A 21,412-nucleotide genomic window follows, 5' to 3' on the forward strand; every position below is an offset into this window, starting at 1 on the left:
CGCAACGAGGCCGAGCGGGAGCCCGGACCGCGCGGGACCAGGTGGGTGACGCGCGCGTCCCCTTTGTGTCGGCATCGCCCGAGCGGGCCGCGCGGGACGGGGCTGTGCGGGGCTGAGATCGGTCCCCCTCCCCTACTGCCAGGCGGTGACCCGCGGGCTCCGGGGCGGCGATTGAAAGCTTTGCTCCTGGTGTCTGCTCGGGTGGCGCCCGCGTCCCCCTGGCCGCATGCACTTGGGAATTGTGCCCCGAGGGCAGTCTCCAGCCGCAGGCGCGGGGTGCTCTGGGTTGGAATGGCCTGGGTGGGCGGTCGTTTGCAGGCCTTGGGTGCACTCCCGCCGCGACCTGGTCGTGGGCAGAGTGAGGGCGTGGGGAAGGTCGGATCCGTTCCGGCTGGCGGCTGTGGCGAGTACCCCGCAGTGTTCAGCTGCTCCTGGCCGTGGGCATCGTCCTCTGTTGGCCTCTGGCCCAGGAGTCCCTGTGTCCCTTGCGCCCCGCCCGCCCTAGGAAGTCCGCTCAGGTCTCGCGCATCCCGCGCTCCGCAGCGCTCCGGGTTTTCGACACCATCTGTGGCACTCAGAGATTTAATCGCTCCTGCTAACAAGAGACTTCCTGGCCCTAGGGCGGGAAGAGGCTACTTCTTCACCCTAGGCCGGTCTTTGGTGGTCCTAAAGTTTGCTCTGGTCTCTTTTTTGGTCTCTTTTCCCTAGAACATTTAAAAAAGGATGCTTCTTTTGAACAGTTATCTACAGCTTGTGTGGTGGTGTGGGGGTCAAAGGCCGGGTAACAAAGAGAGTTAGACAAGGCCCTGGAAACTCTTCCCAGGGTTCCTGTGACCTAGGATGGAATGACAGTCCAGGCTTGCTTAGGAGAGTTTTAGAAAGGAAGTGCCGTCCAGGACTGGTGCCTGGGAGACAGAGTAGTTCCTTCTCAATGATGCTGGCCAGGGTGAGAGTTTAGACAGCTAAGAGATGTGTCTAAATGCTACACGCCAGATGGAAGGTCAGGTGGCCACAGCGCCCTGAGATGAGAGGGCAGAGACAAGGGCCTTTCTAAAGGAGGAACATGGAGTCAGATGACCTGTGGGGGCCTAGCTGGGGTGGTGGGAAATGCCCCAGCAAAAGAATGCAGAGTGTGAAGGACCTTCCCTATGGGATTGCCTCCTTAGCTCCCAAGGAGCCCAAAGACTTCCTCATTATGCCTTCAACCATGATACCAGAGGTCCCGAGTACTTTTTCTAGTTTCTGTCTGCCCCAGTTTTGCTTTTTATTACATTTGAAGGACTGCTCAGGAAGTGTGTCTAAAGGGGTGTTTGAATTGCAAGCCAAGAGTCTGGGCTTGCCTCTGTGGAGTGGGAAAGATGGGTGGTCTTGCAGGAGGGCAGACAGTACCCATTACTTCAGAGTAGCTATGGTCATGTTAAAGAGGGAGACCTGGGGCTGGGTGTCCCTTGTGGCCTTGAGAGTCAGATACTACCCTTCCCCACACATACCTATTTCACTAGCCAGGGTTCCATGCAAACCTCCTGGGAAAATGGGTGCGCCTCACTCAGCTGGAACTGGAGGGAAATTTTCCAGATCCAGCACATTTTGAATTCTGGAGTAAACATTTTGATAGGAGCGCTGTTCTTTAGTTTTTAAGCAGTGAGGTTTTTTTGTAGGCTCTCTAGGTCAGGCTGGCACTGTGTAACTGAAGAAGTCCTGAACTCCTCCAGTATATACCGCTGGAGTACTGAGGTTCATGGAATGGGCTGCTGTATTCATTTTATGCAGGACTGAGGTTCGAACCCAGGGCCTTATGAATGTGACTAGAGTGCCTAAAGATGTCCCAGTTCTCATGTCAATACCCCCCTACCCCATCAAGGGGAATGGCTGAAGGTTAAGCTGAGGCGGATAGAGTAAGGAGTCTATCCTAAGGGGAACTGCTGAAGGATAAACTCAGGCGGATGAAGCAGGAGCCCACAGGACACAAGCCAGTGGGAGCCCTGGACTGTCGTCAACGTGTATTTTACAAGCATTTTTCAAAATTCTCTTTGCAAGCTCGCAGTGCCTGTTTCCAGTCTGTTCCTAGACGACGTGGCTTCTTCTGGTGCCTCACTGTGGCTTGGGACTTGGAAAAGAAATCACGCACCGTGTTACAGCAACTGCTGTGTTCAGGACTAATGTGCTGTTCTGCTCGCAGCAGTAGGGCCCCGCGCCAGGAGCCACGTTGCCTGACTGACTGAGAAAGCTGTTTTTTCCACTGTGGTTCTTCACTTGGCCTTGCTGCCTCCTTTTGTTCAAATATCTCCTCTTGGAGGCCTCTTTCTCCAGTGGCAGAGAGAGCTGGCAGAAACCTGTCCTGAGCCACTGAGAGTTACCGAGGACCCATCAATACCTGTAAGTCTATGAGGGCACTGTGGCTGGAGAGGAGCAGTCTGGTGCCTACTACATGGTGCTGGGGTTGATCTGGTCTGGAATTATTTCTTCTGAACATCTATGGTCCTTTCCCTCTTCTCATATTGGAAAAGGACAGGGATGTGTTTGCTATCCCGGGATCTCCACGATCTCCAGCTATTTGGGAGGATGCTCACCTGACCTAGTTCTACCTCTGGCCCCCTGGCATGTTTCCATATTGAGGCTGGTTTGGGGGCTGTGTGGAGTGGATTCTTCCTAGGAAGGCAGACTGTCACATTTCCCCTGGGTCTTTGTGGACGGTGCCCCTCATTCCTTCTAGTCTGGAGAAGTTATTCGAGGATAGCCTTCTTTGGTTTCCCAATTGCGGATTCACATGGAGACTATTTTCTTAATTAGCTGGAGAAATTAATTGAAGCCACTGTTCACACTTCTGCTGGGCATTTGTTCCCTGCAGTGTTCCCACCCAGCCCTCTGACCTTGGCAAGTGTCTGCTTGCCGGGATAGCCCCAGTTCCCTGAGGATAAAGTCTTGGCCTAAATGTTCTTTCAGGTTCACTAGCAAAGCGGCAGTTCTTCAATAGTGTTTTCTAGAAGAATCGACACTATAGAATGGCCTGCAGACACGGCCATTTGTGCAGACTTTTAGAAAGAAAAGGTAAAATTTTCACTCTCTGAAGGGCGGCTCCTCTCCAAGGCTGCACAGTGAGAAGCTGGCTACTGAAGCTAAAAGGGCCTCCTGGCTACTCCGCAGAACTCTAGCAAACCTTCATTTCATGGAGTAGTAGTTCTCAGACTGTGGGTCCTGACCCCTTTGGGGGTAGAATGACTGTTTCATGGGGATCACATACCTGATATCCTCCGTATCAGATATTTACATTACGATTTGTTCATAGCAGTAGCGAAATGACACTTACGAAGTGGCAATGAAGTTGTTTTATGGTTGGGATCACCATGGTGTGAGGAACAGTATTAAAAGGTCGTCCCGTGAGGAAGGATGAGAGGCACCGCCCAAATGTGTGAATTCATAAACCAGATGCAGCCTTCTAGGGGAGGGTCAGCTCCCTGGAGGTCGTGTGACAGCCAATGTTTGATTGTGCACTTCTGATGCTGGGAGGGGAAAGACAGGAGTGACGTCCACTAAGCCTTGGTCGTGTGCCGGTTTTGAGACTCATATGGACCGCCAATGCAGCTCTCACAGCCATAGGACAGGTGTACAGCGCCATATCCCAACCTGCTGAGGGCAGGCGTAGTTCAAGGTCTCGTGGGATGCATGCGGAAGTCAGGCTTTGACTTCAGAGGTCTGCAGAAAATGAAGACTGTATGGCCTTGATCTAGAGTGTGGAGAACTGGAAGCGAAGACCTTAGTAGGTAGATTCTGAGGTGGGGTGGACAGCGTTGGGGATGTACAGAGTGTAGTGGCCCCGTGGGAGGAGACTGCTTAGCAGGAACGAGCAGGTGGTTAGCCTTGGAGATTAGAAGGTCAATGTCAAAATCAGGATATAGCAAGAAACACCTTGAGCTGGGTAGGGACTTAGGACAACCACAGAGGCACTGAGGTCATCTTGGGGACATGGGTGTGATAGAGGGATGGGACAGTGACAGCTCTCCAAACCAGGCTTCTCACTCGGCACATGGTGCATTCACTTCTGGTATCTTCTGGAAGGTTCCGTAGTATGTTCTCATTGCCATGTGTATGGGGCCTTTCTCCTTAGTAGTCTCATATTTACTCCTGCACAGCTGGCTCGTGGTAGAGGTCAGAGTTCAGAACAGGCGAGTGAGAGCGTCAGATGGTTGTCACCGTCAAGAGGCATTTCTCCCGAGTGGCCTGTGAAGGCTTCCGCAGACGGCAGCAGCTCCTGTGGGTGTGGAGAACTTCCCAGCAGGCCTCATGTGGTAGCACGGGCTGGGACATCTTCTTGGGCCTCTCAGCTTTCCTGTAGTGCTGGGGATATCAGCTGTTTTCTCTTCCCGTGTTCAAGCACCATGACTGAAACACTTCAAGGAAGAGAGTTAGTTTTAGCTTCTCGCTCCAGAGGGATAAGAGTCCATGATGCATAGCAACCATCAGCAGGCTGGATAACCAGAGTAGGAAGCAAAGAGCTCACGTCTGCTACTTTCAAGGAGAAAACCCAGTGTAGTGGAAGGGTTGAGAGGCTTCAAACTCCTGAAGCCCCTTCTAGGGACATGCTTCCTCCTAAATGGCTCAGACAGCTCTGGGGACCGGAGACCCAATTCCTGAGCCTAGGACATTCTCAGTCAAACTACCCAGGATGGCAACCAGGAACGGTCTCAGAGTCTGATGTGAATAGGACTGGCCAGCTCAGCTGTAAGGACTGTAAGTGTTTGCTCCAGTGTGGTGCTTCTGGGAGAATGTGTTAAGTTTCAAAGAAGCCATTCCTAGGCAATCTCTGGGTTAGGGCATGCTTGGTTTTATGGGGTGGGTCTTGAGGAGGAAACTGTGTGATAGATAACGTCAACCTAGGATGTCCCCTGACTTCCTGTGAACTGGCCAGACAGCCCACCTAGGATTGCTGATCTGTTATCTGATTAGTGCCCTGCGAAGCTCAGAAGTTCTACTTACCACCCCTGTCACCCCACCCCCATCAGGGGCTCCCTGCACCTTCTTGTAAAGGTGATTTGCTTTCTGGCATCAACCACTGAACTTCTTTATCATTCCCTTGGCCGGCCCCCTTACACCCTCCCCAGTGACTCTCTGGTCATTCCCTGAAGAAAGCCAGCCTGATGTCAGAGGCCACCACTGTCCCTGCCTGAGTCTCCACGCCACTGTAGAAGGAGGAGTTCCCCTTCACAGAAGCCTTCAGAGCTTGGCATCGTTAGCTCCCTTTTCTGCGTTTCCACTCTTAAACATGAGCACACAAAGCCAGCGTCATCACCACAGTATCTCTGGGCTTGCCTGCGATGCTTTGTGTTGGTCCCCTTTTGTCCCTCGGCATTCTGTCCACTGACTCCTGATTACTACCTGCTCAGATACCTCCAGCAACCCCATGGCCTGTGTGGAGCCCCCAGAGCCCCTGAACCCCTGGGTTGAACAGCCTGCAATCCCAGGGCTGATCTCTCAGTAGCTGCCAGCTTGGACCTTTTTGCTGCCATCTTTGTCAAGAAAAACCTTTAAATGATCTGCCCACAGATAACACCTTTTTCCTTATCTGGAGACACACTCGCGTGTCTTCACTCTTCAGACAGTGGCTTTTTGCAGAGAAGGAAATAGAGGTACACCCAGAGGAAAGAGGCTGAGCTACAAAAGCTTAGGCCTGGGCCATGCTAGCCCTGGCTCCCTTAGGCTCAAGTTCCTGAAGGCCCTGGCTTTCCTAGGCATCCATCCTCCTAGGCTTACATTGCCTGAGGCTCAGCCCCCACCCTCTCTCCTCCTAGAGGTGGATTTTTCCCAGGAGGTGCTTCAGAGCAACTTTAGCTCAGAAGCCACGGTTGCATTTATCTAATCTATTCTAGTGATCTGTGTAACTTATTTCCTCTACTAGCTATCAGCTCTACAAAGGCTGGAACTTGCTTGCTTCCCTCCTCCCCCGAGGCTCATTTCACTCTTCCTAAATGAGCAGCTACATGGGGGTCTCTGTGGGCAGATCCGAAGTGAAAACAAGGACACGTTAACTGTCACTGTCCAGCGTGACCACAGGACATCCCACGCTACTGGCCCTTTGTTTGGAAGTTTGGATTGAAGCTGAATTCAGTCGGTCAGGTTGGAACACTGACTCAGCAGCCACAGGTTAGCATTTGAAAGTGCTAAAGAGATGGGGTGGCGTGTGAACCCCAGGAGCAGCAGGGCGGGGTGGGGGGGTCACTCACCCTTCCATGTGGAGTCCTTCTGATGAAAGACCTGAGTAATCTCCCCCAAGTATGGGGCAGAGCCCTTTGTAGGTGTGCTCGCCAGCCACGGTGGGAGGAAGGCTTGTGCTCTTCCTCACGGATGGAGAAACACTTCCTCACGGATGGAGAAACACTTCCTCAGGGATATAGGTACACTCTGCCTTAGTGAAGAACAGCCTATGGCTTCTGAGGACTCCATCTGTGCACTTTGCGCTCACAAGCATGGGCAGGTACGTCCAGGACCTGTGCATTGGACGTGTGCAAGTATGATCAGAAACACAGATTCATTTTTCCTAACCTTCCCCCGTGGTTCTTGGTAGCCTGAGCCTGGGGGCGTGTCATTCCCTAAGGCTCAGCAAAGCAAAGGCTTCCAGATGACTGTGGGGTTGAGAAGCTCAGGTTGTGGAATTTGTTGGCTAAAAGGTGTATATAGAAATATATAGCCGGGCGGTGGTGGCACACGCCTTTAATCCCAGCACTTGGGAGGCAGAGGCAGGCGGATCTCTGTGAGTTCGAGACCAGCTTGGTCTACAGAGCTAGTTCCAGGACAGGCTCCAAAGCCACAGAGAAATATATATCCATGTGGGCAGGGCTGCGGTTAGATCCTCCATGTCCTCAGCTGGATGGGTCAGCTGCCTGGATGTGCGTGTGGACCCTGATTCCTTCTTTGCTGCTTAGAGATGGAACTGCCAGCCTGATAGGTGAAGGGACCAGATGTGGCAGGAAATTCAAGAAAGAAAAAGAAAAAGATTCCATCTGTCTAAGAACTGACCTTTTCAACATGTCACCCCAACATCTGTCCTTGCTCTAGGCTCTCCCCAAGTTCCCTGTCCTGAGGCCCAGCACTTTAGTGCTTCGAGAGGAGAGAACGATTTCCTTGCTATTTTATCATGCGAGCTGGCAGGTTACACAGGGTGAGATGGAGGCGGACCACAGGCAATAGGTTGGAATCCAGGCCAAGGTGTCACTCTGGTCCCGTGAGCATCTTTTTCTCTGCCTCTGTGCCATCTGTCCCCTTAAGGACCAGTTACACTGGATGAAGGCCCACCATCCTGCTAGATGGCATCTTAACCTGAACAAACTGACAAGGGTATGTTCACTAGTGCCCTGTAGTGTGTGCCTGTGCATGTGTGCACATGCGTGGGTCCATACTAGCCTAGTTTCATCTCTAGGGCAGTGACAAGACACCATGACCAAAAGCAGCAGCTAGGAGGAAAGGGTTTATTTCAGCTTACACTTCCAGGTTACAGTCCATGGCGGCAGTTAAGACATGGGGTAGGAGCGTGAGCCAGCTGGTCACACCACCATCAACAGTTAACACAGAAGAACAGACTCAGCCATGCTACCTGCACACTCTTAAACAGTTCTGCCCACCTCCAGGGTGGGCCTCCCTACCTTGAACCATTGCGACAATCCCCATAGACATGCCCAAAGGCCAACCTTGTATAGCTAATTCCTCAACTGAGACCATCTTCCCAAGGGATGTCTTCTAGGCTGTGTCAAGTTAAAGTTAGCCAGCACTCAAACCACACACCACACACACACTACACACACACACGCACACATATCCATCAACACACATTCATCAACACACACCACACACAAACCACACACATAAACACATGCACACACACACACATCCATCAACACACATATATGAATATATGTACATGTACATACAATGCACACATGCATATGCACACAATACACATGCACACACATACACGTGTAAGCACACCTACGCCCTTCAGTAACTGTTAGTGTTTGTATGTCGGTATATATTGTGTATTGGTGTCTATTTACTCGTCACAGGGTATTGGGATCAATGACTGGAGACTGATGTGGCAGCTTCCGTGTCCCTAAGAACTGGGCTCTCTTTGCTTCTCCATCCTTAAGTCTTCAGGATACTGGCTTTTGCTTGCACACTGGCCTCAGATGACTCGCCTAAGCTGTGTCTGTATTTCTAGTTGTCGTGTGTGAGCCCGTGGCATCTGCCCCCTTTCCTTAGGAGGAGAAATGTTTTCCTCCTAAGACACTATAGACACTGGTCTGCTGTTGGGCTGGAGCTAGGCTGCGTTAACCCAGGAGTGAGAGATAGAGAGAAGTGAGAGCCTGCAAGCCTGGTTGAGCTCCAGGGGCCTGGGTGAGACAGAGTTCATGGTTACAGCCAAGGGCTGTGCTTGTCCATGCTGGGCTTCAATCAGCAGCTTTCCCTGTTATTCCCAGAAGAACAGGAATCCATACGGGTCAAGGTCCAGGTGAATGTTTGTACAACCTCCGTGCTCTTGATGTGGTGGGGGCCCCTGTGTCTTTGTTCCCAGGCCCAGCATGGGTTGTAGTCTTTGTATCCCCAGTAAGTTTAGTTGCATCTGTGTCTTTCCCGCCAAAGCCATGTAAGTTCAAATGCAGTCTCGGCTTTTCATTATGTTTGTTTATGCTGTTAGCTCTTATTTACTCTACTCAAGTGTCAGAGAGTGCCTGGTTCTGGGGATCTGAAGGCTGATTGAGGACTCTATAGGGAGGGGAAGGACTTAGACGTGGGGATGAGGAATTGGTAAGGCCTTCCTATAACACTTAGAGCATTATATTCTGTGGTCTGCAGAACATGAATTCCTAAACGATTGGAATTTCCTGCGTTCCGCTTTCCCTCTAGAAATCTGTTCAGCTGGAACCCACAGAAACCCTTTTCTCCAGCGCCACAGCCTGTCCCTCGCTGATGGCTCTCGAGTGGCTGACCCTGCAGGTGTGTGGATTTCCACAGGCTGGGTGAGGACTGAGCCCCATCCTCAGCGAGGCCCTGTAGTCCTGTGTCTGATAAGAAGGCATCCTGAAGGACCTGGCTTCTCTTGCCTCTGAGGCAGTCCTGCAATTCCTGCAGGCCAATTGGCTGCAGCCTGTGGCTCTTATCTCTTAATACTTTAACACTTTCTGGCTTCGTTCCTCTTTGGCTCTCAGCTCTGCTCCCTTGACAGTGACCTTGTTTTCTCTGCGTCCTGAATTCAGGCAACAAGTCCAGCTCCAGTTAGGAGCAGCAGCTCGGCTGGGCCCATTAGTGACAGATGTAGGCCGTGAGTGGGTCCTGCCTGTCTGGCAGATAGGGGCTGTGTCTTGAGGTGGCAGGACCTCCCTTCTGTGGCTGGCAGCCATAAGCACAGGCAGATGGAGGGGATGGGACAGCCCTGGAGCCTGCGTGTTGTGGGGCTTGGCAGCTGGCTCCTCTGGCTCGTCCTGTGTGAGCTGTGTGGAACGTGGGTGAACAGTCTGAAAACACAGTGTGGAGCACCCGCAGGAGTTTCTCTATGAATCACATCTTGAGATGGCTTTATTTTGCCTGTATTGGGTTAAATAAAACACGTTACTAATTGGCCTGGGGAGATGGCTCTGTGGTTAAGGTGCTTGCAACATAGGCATGAGGACTTGAGTTGGAATCTGTCCATCTGGTTTAAACGCCACGTGGGTGTGGCAGTCTAGGTCCACTGTAATTCCAGCCTTGAATGGCAAGCGCAGGCTTCCCAGAGCTTTCCAGCTAGACTGAGTTTGACTGAGAGACCCTGCCTCAAAGAGGCGTGTGGAGGAGCGCTGAAGGGAAATGCCTAACACCGGACTTTGTGTGTTGCCATATACATGTGACATATACACATACATGTATGTGCACACCACACACACACAGAAAGAAAATACACAGTACCTAAAATCAGTAGCTCCCTCTTCCTCCATCTTCTCCCCACCTCTTCTTCCTTTTCATCTTCCTCCTCCCTCTTTCATCTCCTACCAGAAAATACAGATTTCTGTGTGGTGTGCAGTTGGCTTTCTTTTTCCCTGGACTGTGGTGTGACCTTGGAAGTTCTGAGAGAAGCGAGCTGGCAAAGCTAATGACTGTCTGACCAGGCCCGTCCCTCTAGAGCAATCCCTCTCGGGCCCGGGCTGCATGTTGGGCGTGTTAGGTGCATGCTGTGTGTTCGCTGATACTGTGTGTTGAGTCTAGCTGACATTGTGGGTTCCCGTCTAGCTTGGCCAATGCGTGGACACCTGCAACCTCTATCATCAGGGGTCAGCTACTCGATGGACTCAGTTCACCATCAAGTTCGATTCTAGAGTTCTTTCAATTGCTTATTTAAGTATTTTTAATGCGGAGAACGTAGCCTTTTCCTTAACAAAACTCTTCCACTTTGAAATACATCTGACTGCTCCTCACCTTTGCCTCAGGTTAGTTGATGTGGGAATGATTTCTTATTAATAAAGAAACTGCCTAGGCCCATTTCATAGGCCAACCCTTAGGTAGGCGGAGAAAACAGAACAGGATGCTGGGAGAAAGAAGTTGAGTCAGGGAGTCGCCATGATTTTCCCACTGCAGACAGATGCAGGTTAAGATCATTCCTGGTAAGCCAACTTGTGGACTGCAAAGATTAATAGAAATGGGTTAGATTAATATGTAAGAGCTAGCCAATAAGAGGCTGGAACTATTGGGGCCAGGCAGTGATTAAAAGAATACAGTTTCCGTGTAATTATTTTGGGACATAACTAAGCTAGCCATGTGGGCGGCCGGGTGCCAGGGACGCAGCTCGGCTGCTCTTAATTCAACAGTTAGTTACCAGATGTTGCCGCCATTTCTTCTCCTCTCTGTCTCACCATCCCCTTGCACAGCTGCTGGGGACTTCTTATCATTCAGGCCTTGTAGGTTCAAAGTAAGTAGTAGCCATTGAGGGTTCAGGGTAGCTGGTGGCTAGGAGCCTCTCTGTGCTTGGCTCCTATGCCTACGTAGGCATGTCCTGAGTGCTAAGCCAGCGGCTCTGTCACCCAGATTCCACTGTCCTTCTGTGACCTCTGTGCTGCTGACCTCCTTTCTGAGGACGCGTTTCTTTGGCATCTCTGTGTGAGCTTTCATAGCTGCCCCATAGTTTTTCCGTGTCTCTGAAGCTTGTGGCTTTGCCTGGCATGTGTGTGCACTGTGCACCGGGCCTCTTGGCAGACCTCCTCCCTGCTCCCGGCCTCAGTTTTTTCTCACTTTGCATCTGGTTCTGGTGTCAAAATCCTGGCTCTCCCACTTCCTGTCCTGTGCAGTGATCCTGTGTGGTTCCAGCAGGAGTCAGGCCTTGTGGCTTCCCCAGGTGGCTCTAGCATGAGGGACACACACGGGAAGGAAGACTCCATCCCTCTGCTCCCAGACCGGCAGAGAGCTTTGCTTAGTGGGATGCTTTCAAAGCCTGAGAAGAAACGTATTAGTCTTGAAATATGAAGAGTCAGACCGGGTATTCATGTAAGCACATATGTTTTATTGTGTCAACAAAACAGAACGCTCATGGCGCTGTCTGAAGCCCATGCACAGTGCGAGAGAGTCCATGAACTCTCCGGTGCAGCTCAGCGTTCAGGCCGGAGCTGGGATGGAGGCAGGGCGGGGAGGGGTGTTCCTGCACATCCCTGCTCTGAACACTGTTTTGTGCTGTCTTCCCAGGCAGTGGGTGGGGAGCATCTCAGATTCTTGGGTGACAGAGCAGTCCGTGGACTCTGTCAGGAACAGAAGGATGTGTCAGGCATATTTAAAAATTTTTCTCATAGCACCTTGCAAACCGAACTGAACGTTGACCTGAACTGTACGTTGAGCCTAGTGATATATGATTGCCATCCTAATACATGTGAGACTGAGACAGGAGGATAACGGTGAGTTCAGACTAACTCTAGAGTGAGTTCCAGGCCAGCTGAGGCTGCATTGCCTGGCCCTGTCCCCAGAAACCAAAAGGAAAGGACAGCTTGACGGAAAAGGAAGAGAATCCATTAAGATCACCCATGAGGGGCTGAGGGTATAGTTTAGACAGCAGAGTTCTTGCCTATGCATTAAATCCTTGGCTCAGTCTCTAGCTACACACACAGCTGTAACCTCAGCACTCAGGAAGTGGAGGCAGGAGGATGAAAAATTCAAGAGCATCGGCAGCTAACATAGTGAGTTCTAGGCAGCCCGAGCTACACGAGACGCAGTATATAATTAAAAAGGTCGTGCTTGAAGGTAGGCGTTGGTGATTTTCAAAGTCACGCACGGGAATAAACCAATGAGTGAATAAGAGAAACCGCCCAGCGTTCACACAGTCCTAGTGTGTACTGGTTTAGTTACCGTTGAGTCTTTCCTTGTGTGGACCCCAGTCTGCCTTCTACACCTCCCTGTTAACATAGACACAGGGTCTAGTCACACCTGTGGGCAGCCCTACTAAAGACCTCGGGAGATAAGATAAAGGTCTTCTTAGTAAGCATGAAATCATTAGTGCTTTTTGGAAAGGGAAATTAGCTCAGAGGATTTTTATCATATTTTAAAGCTGTGCTCTGAAAAGGAGGTGAAATGTATCATGTTGGCTCAGTCAGAGAAATAACCCTGTTGCCCTGAGCTTGGGGAGGGGCTGGATTTAGGACGAATGTGTTGTTTTCCTTTGCCATCTAGCCAGCCCGAGGAAACGGTGCTAAATGTGGAGAGAATAAGTGATTTATTCACAAATGTTTATTGTTTTCATTTTCGTTTTTATAAATGTAATAGCCCCAAATGGAAAACATCTCAATATGGTTAAATAAACATCATCCGCTAGTTGGATAAGATTTTTGGAGATTGTGGCCCTGGGAAAATGTTCAGACTATTAAGCAGAAATAATTGCGAGACAGGATTTCATGTAATATATGGTTTGGTTTATCAACATGGAAAATACGCTAAGGGAAAGTCTCATAACTCACAAGGAACATGAGGTTTTTTTAATCTTTTTTTTTTTTTGGTTCTTGACTTTTTTTTTCTTCCTGTGGTTTTGTAGTTGGTGCCCTGTATCCTCACTTGGGTTCAACCAACCGTGGACTGAAAACACTCAGGGTAGGACCATTCCTGTCTTGATTTTGCTCTTGACTTTATTACAGAGGTGCACACTGTGTTAGGCAGCACATGCAAAGCACTATAGGAGCTTGGGCATGGGTTATGTCATCAGTGATGGGGACACAGACACAGCCCTTATTCTCCCTATGCAGGACCTTGGCTCCTCTCTCCTTAGAAACCCCCAATTAGGCAAACCCAGGATCCCTGGCCTCACAGATCAAGGAAAAGGATTCCACGGTGAACCAGGATAAAGCAGGATTGGGGATTTACCAACTGACATTTTAAATGCAGCTCTTAAGCCCAGGGATTTTTAGAAAGACAGATGGTCTGAATTGTAAATGGACTCCAGAAGGAGGAAGGTGGACTTCTGGGGCAAATCACAAGTAGGTTTCTTTACAGTGGGTGTATGTGGGATTCTGTTGGTTCTGGTGCTGGTCAGGTTTTTTCTCAGCTTGACACAAGGGAGAGCCATCTGGGAAGGGGAAGAATCAGGGGAGGAATTGCCTTCCTCAGTGTCAGCAAATCTGGGGCATTTTCTAGATTCACGTTTGATGTGGGAGGACCCAGTCTACTGTGGATAGACTCTCCTGGACAGGGGATCTGGGCTTGTACAAAAAAATCAGGCTGAGCAAACCATGGGGAGCAAGCCAGTAGGCAGCACTCCTCCATGGGCTCTGCTTCAGTGCCTGCCTCAGGTTCCTGCCTTCACTTCCCTCAGTGATGGACCGCGAAGTGGAAGTCAAATAAACCCTTTTCTCTTCGTGTGGATCGTGGCATATGTCACAAAACAGAGACACACACTAGGATCAGTCTCCAGTCACACCTCTAAGGGATGCTAACGTCCCATTCCACTGACAGGAAGGGGAAATGTTTGAGGATATTCCTTGGGGAATGGAGGTGTGAGGTAGGTTAATGGACATCGTTTCGATTTATGGCCAAGAGTGGTTCTAGAAACTCAAGGTTGATATTGCTTGGACCCTATGCAAGCACACTTTGCTGACTGTCCCTGAAGGGTGTCCTAGGAAACTCTCAGTTGTCTCTGTGGGTAACTTGGGCTTTCTGGGCATTTCTGATGTTTTCTGATGCCGTCGGCAGGACCTGCCAGATGGAGGTCTTTCTCGTTCTTTCCCCCATCATCCTGCCTTTCTCTCCTGCCTCAGCTATGCAGAGACTGACATTTTACATAAGGACTGGAGCATCTGTAGATGTTGGGTCTGTGCGAGGCAGAAGCTGAGGCCACCACTGGCTTGATCCCAAGTGATGACTGTGTTTCATTTTTGTAATAAAATATATTATTTTAGTTTAAAATGGAAAACAAATTATAGATCTTACTTTATTTTGTATGTGTATGTGTGTGTATTCGTGTACATGCATGCGTGTGTGTGTATGCATATGTGTGTGTGTGTGTGTGTGTGTGTGTGTACAGTCATGCCATAGCACTCCTGTGGAGGTCAGAGGATTTGCAGGAAGTTCTCTCCTTCCATGTGATTTCTGGGATTGAACTTAGGTCATCAGTCTTGCAACAGATGCCATTGCTCACTGAGCCAGCCTGCCAGACCTCCATCAAAAAAATTTTTAAATGTAAATTATGGCTCACCCCAACACACATGGTACTATTTCCCACATGGCAAGCATTTCAGCAGATGAGCCTGAGGTCTGCGATGGGCATTCTGCTGTGGTGGCTTAGAGAACAATGAGTAATCTACCAGGAAGGAAGGAACCCCCTGTTATTAAACTAAACAGCAATGCAAACATCAGCACTGTTTCAGAAGGGCTACTCCGTTGGCTCCCGTGTAGGTCAGGCCCCTGCAGATCTGCCTGTGATGGTGAACCTCAGAAGGGAGGCAGGAGCCTGCGGAATCGTCTTGCATGGCTGACACCTCCCAGTGTGGCAGCTGTGGCCAGGGATTGTTTGTGCAAGAGGAGACAAGATGAGGTCAGAGAGAGAGAAGAGGAGTCTTGCCCAAGCCCTCAGCCCCAGCAGGGCTTATGACTCCCACAAATGTCCCCAAAATGTTCATCTGTGTGGTGAGAATGGTGCCAACTTACTTTATTTGTGGGACTCCTGAGAACTGAAGACATCACACCTCTGTACATGTAAAGATAGACATTAAGGGGCAGTCTGAAAGGTGAACCCAAGAATGTCTCATTGTGGGAAAGTATGAGGCCATATCATACATGGCAGTGGTGAGAGCTTGGGCCTGGAGTTGTAGCTCTGTGGCAGAGTGCTTGACAAGAGTCTATAGGCCCTGTGCCCCAAGCCCAGCACTACAGAAAATGAGCAAACAAATAGTGCAAATTAGAAACTGCTAATTTTGTCTTTAGTTTTAAGTTAAGGTGAGAAACACCTAAATGAGCAATACTCCATTCTCCTGTTTTTTTTTTTCTGTTTGTAGCATTGTTTTGTGCTAAGATTGCAATAACATCTGTAGCCCATGAATGATGTGTGTGTATTCATGCATGCATACACAAGTGTTTTTTTTTTCTCTCCATTGTTGTTCATACATGGATTCCTTCTCACGGTGTCTAAGTAGCCTCGACATCTCCAGGCCTGTGTATCCTTTGGCTACGGGTTTAGGTTTCCAAGCATGAAACTTGGCATAATTTCTATGGTTCTTTTATCCATTTGTTTTCATTTTATGTGACCTTGTGGCCTAGGGTGTTTCCTGGGAGCCACAGAGTTTAGATGGGAGGTGACAGATGAAGCAGTTCAAGTTCATGGTTGGTACTGTCCAGATCATCTTTGTCTGGTCCAGGGTTTTGTTTTGTTTTGTTTTCTGCCTGCTGAAGTTGTCCATTTCCCATGAATGGGTGTTAAATTTCTATTTAATGGGTGCTTCTCTGCTGTAGTTTTATCAGCTTTGCCTATGTGCTTTGTACTCTGTTGGTGAGGATATACATGTTTATGTCTGCTGGTAGAATTTGCCTCTTTATACTTTGCAGCCTTGTAACATGGGTAAAAAACCCAGAGATATTGGGGTTCAACCTGAAGGCCAGAAAAGCTAAGCAATCAGCCACTGGCTCTTACCTCGGCCTCAGTCCGAAAATGATGATCCCGGCTACAGGAAACCTTAGAATGACACCTAGCTCTATTTCCTCCCGAGATACAGTTCTCTCTAGTTCTGGGATTAAGGGTGTGCACCACCATCGCCTGGTTTCTGTAGAAAGCTCTTGTGGCTACTGGGATAAAAGGCGTGTGTCATTGCTGCCTGGTCTGTAAAGCTGGCCAGTGTGGCTGTTTTACTCTTCTGATCCTCAGGCAAACTTTATTTATTAACATATAAATGCAGTGCCACAACACAGCCTGATGATTCTGGTTTTACATCCTTGCCATTCAGCTTCCTTTTGATTAGCTTTAGAATGGTGTGTTTTCATCTCTAACCCTTTACTTTTAATCTGCCTCTGTGGCTTTTCAGTGAGTTTCTTACTAATAATACAATGCACAGTTGTGTTTTTCTTTTCACTCTTGTGCCCGTATTTTCATATAGTATTTTTATTAATTTGAGAATTTCTTAACTATATACTATGTCTTTTAATTATATTAATTTCTCCCATTCCTTACCTTAATTTCTCCTGGGTCTATCCACGTCCTTTATCCCCTCCTAACTTTGTGTCCTCTGTTTTTTTTTTTTTATCTAATAACTTATTTAATAACCCATTGAGTCTAACATGTGCTGCTCATTAACTCCTGGTGTGGGGCCATCCCAGGAATATAATGGACCTGTCAGGGGCCTCTCCCCATTCCTCAGAAGCCATCCTTGTCATCGTCTTCTCAGCTAGAGTAGGGAACTAATGAACCCCTCCACCATCTATGCTGGAATGGTAGCCGGCTTGGTATTATGCAGGCAACCACATCTGCCTTGAGTTTCTGACTGCAGTTGTTCTATGGTTCAGAAGACAGCTTGTTAGACAGGGCCTCCCCAGCCTCTGGTTCTTACTGTCTTTCTGTTCACTCTTCATTGACTGAGTCTGTGGGTCTATGACATAAGAGGTACAATCTGTGGCCAAGAACCACACGGACACTTACTCTCTTCACACTGACAAGTTGTGATTTCTGTATAGACAGCCGCTCGCTCCACAGAGGAACTTAGCGGATGAAGTCTTCCTAAGTCCGCGTCTTTTAACTGATTTTTTTTTTAGACCATTTATGTTTAAAGTGATTTTTGATATGGTTGTCTGGCAGCTGCAGTACCTTGTGGATGGTTATTTTCAACTTATTGTCTCTTTTCATTTTGTTTCTTTGACTTTCCTGCTTGAATATGGACGGGATTGCCAGGGTACCACTATTAGCCCATCATTATAGTTACAAAAAAAATCAGTGATTGCCCTATAGTTCCAAGTCAGTATTTCTAAACATAACACCCTTTCTGAAAGCATTATGCCACCAAATTGTGTACTAAATGGCCCTTGCAACAGAGCATCCTTCCTTCCTAGCTCCTGCCTCTGTGATGGGTTGTAGCAGTGACTCTGATTTCACTTTTCTACACAGGGTTGATAATGTGACTTTGTCCTGGGACTATTTATTTATTTATTTATTTATTTATTTATTTTGTAAGAAGTTGTAAGATTGTTGTAAGAAGTCTCCGTTTTGCCGGGCGGTGGTGGTGCACGCCTTTAATCCCAGCACTTGGGAGGCAGAGGCAGGCGGATCTCTGTGAGTTCGAGACCAGCCTGGTCTACAAGAGCTAGTTCCAGGACAGGCTCCAAAACCACAGAGAAACCCTGTCTCGGAAAGAAAAAAAAAAGAAGTCTCCGTTTTGCCGCTCGCCTGGCCTTTTCCTGTGATGGAGCCATGACCCTTTAGGTTTCCACACAACGAAGCTCGTGTCTGTGGTTTCTACCTGGGTTGTGTCAGGTGCCTCCCTGCCAGTGTCCCATCAGTGCCCCGTAGTCCCTGGCTGTGATGATGGAGAGGACTCACATCGTACAAGGCTCAGAGAGCTATTGTTGGGGGCTGGGCTGTTTGGGGGTTTTGAGATTTGACCATCTAACCTGTCAGCAGCCCTGGAAATGCTCCTGTTCTTCTGACTTTGAGCCTAACATTGTTGCTTTAGAGTAGCTCTGGGCACTTTTGCATGGGCGTCATGTTTAAAAGGCTTTATTGACCCACCACTTTTTGCTCTGTTAAGTGGGCAGTTCTTATCTGCAGACTCTTTGCACACATAGGTCCGTCTTCTGGCATCTGTGGGATTAGATGTAACTGATTTAGACACACAGATATCCTTGGAGAAATGTAATGTATGGCTTTGATGGAACTTGCCCAAGATATATGTCATTTCAATTTTAGCTTTCTAACAAGAAATACAAAAGGAGCCAGACTTAAAAGGTGAGATTCTATTTGTATGAACTTTACAGAAGACACGAGATCATGGGTGCAAACCAGAAATGAGGGACTTACTGTGTGAGAGATCTGAGGGATTTTAATTTAGATTAAAATTTTATTTACTTATTTATTTATCGGATATGCACATATTCATGCTGGCTGCACCCTAGCACTGGCCCCAAGGTCTTGTTCTGAGGTAAGGGAAGTGATGGTATAGCTATCTGATCCTGTGAGGTTACTAGCCACAGTGACTTGTAGACTCTAAATACTCAATCTTACATCCTATGAATAACATGGGTAGGATACGTTAAAAACACACACGCTGGACAGTGCGGAGTCACATGATACAAGGCCCTTCCCTCCTGTCCAGGCCTTCAGTGTTCAGATGCAAGACTGTCTCCGCCTGTATGGGCATCTTGTCCTTGTCAGAGTCCCCGGCTTGGCCAGCACACACGTTTGGGATAGAAAGGTAATTCGTCTTGCTCCCTGGAGGAATTTCCCTCTGCTCAGCAAACACAAACCCACCTCATTCTTCTTAGAGACACATTGCCCAGGGAACTGCTTTCTGAGTTTCTTAAAGTCACAGTGTTTTATTGTCGCAGGGCTCTAAATAAATTAGTTGTTTTTTTTTTCTAGTGTAATGTCCAGACAGCAACAAGATTCTTATTTGTGCCTGCTTCGGCATCTAGTTGGGTAAATCAATCGGTTCTTTGTGGGCTTCGTGGAGCTTGAGAATCAGTTGTGTTTTTATGAGTGATTTCTTTAGTTAGGAGTGATAGTCGAATAACCAGAGGCCTTTCTTTTCAGCAAGAGAATTAAAAACAAAACTAAAACAAAAAAAACAACAAAAACAAAGCAAAACATAAGCCTGACCAACCCTCAATTTAATGATAGCCAGTGAGCCAGTGAGCCAGTGAGCGGGCTTCATGGCTGCCTTGAGAAAGGCTTCAGTTGCTGTATTTACCCCAGAGAAGGCAAATGTTAAATGGATCCCTTCAAGACAACACGGAAGGGATTGTCGTGGAGCACTGGGTAGCTTCCCAGTGGACAAGACTCTCAGTATAGCATGCATATAAACAGAGGGGAGCTTTATTGCAGCCAGACAAGACCCCCATTCATACTGAAGCTCACACATGTGGCAACCGCGGCCTGCATCCGCTGTGAGAACCTCCTTGCCGAGAGCTGCACTGATTTTGAAATCCTAACTTTCAGGATCAGCAGCAACTGGAGGACAATCCCGGGCTTGGGAATGGAAAGACCTGGGAGAAGCAGCCGGATTCCTTCGGGTCCTTGGTGTTGTGCATCTGTGCAAGGCGTCCTACATAGGTCGTTCCTCTTCACGTGCTTTGTAGCGATAGCCACAAGCAGATGAGCAGAGGCTAAATGTCAGTGTCCTGAGTGTGAGTGTGTGTGCCTGTGTGTGCATGCTTGCACATGTGTGCATGTGCATGTGTGTGTGTTGTGTGTGATAGCCACAGGCAGATGAGCAGAGGCTGAATGTTAATGTACCGGGCGTGAGTGTGTGTGCATGCGTGTGTGTGCGTGTGTGTGGGGTGTGTGATAGCTACAAGCAGATGAACAGAGGCTAAATGTCAGTGTACCGAGTGTGAGTGTATGTGTGTGTGTGTGGGGGGGTGTGATAGCCACAAGGAGATGAGCAGAGGTTAAATGTCAATGTACTGAGTGTGAGTGTGTGTGAATGCGTGTGTGTGCGTGCATGTGTGCGTGTGTGTGGTGTGTGATAGCCACAAGCAGATGATCAGAGGCTGAATGTAAATGTACCGAGTGTGAGTGTGTGTGTGTGCGCGTGTGTGTGGTGTAGATGGGGGTAGCCAGTGTAAAGAAGAGAAAGAAAGCACTGCTTCTCTGTGGGGCCAGGAATGCAAGGAAATTAAGCTTTTCCTGTAGGGTTTTAACTCATCCTTTGTGGCATGTTATGCGTGGCATATATGATCCTTCGTCAGACAAAGGACAATAAGCAGTGGGTGAAGTTTACTGTGCCAGAGCTTGTTAACCTCTGAAGACAGGCCGAGATGAAAGGCTCCAGAGAGGAGCACACTGCAGAGTCAATCCCTTTTGGTTAGAGTGACCACTGACACCCTTTCGTTTGCTCTGGCGTCCCCTAGAAGAACCGCATGTCGTCAGTCCTGCGCACACATGTAATCTTGTCATGCACACATTTTACATGTTGCCTTTTTTATTTCCAGGTGTGTCTTAGACGTCTTGCCAGCCAGCACATCTCTTTCTTACTCACAGGGGTAGCATCCTGTGATTGACTCAGCTTGTTACCCTCAGTTACGTCTTCCAGTGTTGGCTTCTGCAATGGTTCCCAGAGCTGTGACGTCACACTGCACCATCACTCCTCCTGTGTGAGGGCTCCCGTGTGTTTTCCTGTCCCCTGACTTCCCAGGGGACACTGGGCATGGCTTTGGCCACACTGATTACTACTGGAGCCCCGTGCCATGTGTCTCTCTGAGTTGTCATTAGAGGGGGGAGGCACATCTGCACACTTCTATTGTTCTTTCCTCTGGTGCCCATGCTCCGATGATCTCTTGACAGACAGCCTCCTGACACAGACAGTTCTGCCTGACCCTGTGCTTGTCACCTGCCTAGATCCTCACAGGTGTGCATGTGGCATGAATAGTACTCCATCACTCGGAGGCAGGTGCTCCTCACAGGTGTATATGTGGTGTGAGGAGTGTTCCACCACTCACAGGCAGGTGCTCCTCACATGTGTACATGTGGTGTGAGGAGTGCTCCACCACTCACAGGTAGGTGCTCTTCACATGTGTACATGTGGTGTGAGGAGTGCTCCACCACTTGCAGGTAGGTGCTCCCTCCTCACAGGTATATGTGGTATGAGGAGTGTTCCACCACTTGCACGAAGGTGCTCCTTACAGGTGTGCATTTGGTGTGAGGAGTGCTCCACCACTCAAGGCAGGTGCTCCTCACAGGTGTACATGTGGTGTGAGGAGTGCTCCACCACTCACAGGCAGGTGCTCCTCACAG

General features: G+C 48.9%; 1 protein-coding gene across 1 annotated transcript in view; it reads left to right on the forward strand.

Annotated features, from left to right (window-relative positions):
• The window catches only part of Rnf144a (ring finger protein 144A), a 127,026-nt gene continuing 105,614 nt past the window's right edge, over positions 1 to 21,412 (forward strand). Inside the window, exon 1 of the mRNA XM_026788960.1 lies at positions 1 to 41. The gene's annotated coding sequence lies outside the window, so the exon portion shown is untranslated. The remainder of the gene's footprint in view (positions 42 to 21,412) is intronic.

Source organism: Microtus ochrogaster, unplaced genomic scaffold, assembly GCF_000317375.1.
Source record: "Microtus ochrogaster isolate Prairie Vole_2 unplaced genomic scaffold, MicOch1.0 UNK10, whole genome shotgun sequence".
NCBI lineage: Eukaryota > Metazoa > Chordata > Mammalia > Rodentia > Cricetidae > Microtus > Microtus ochrogaster.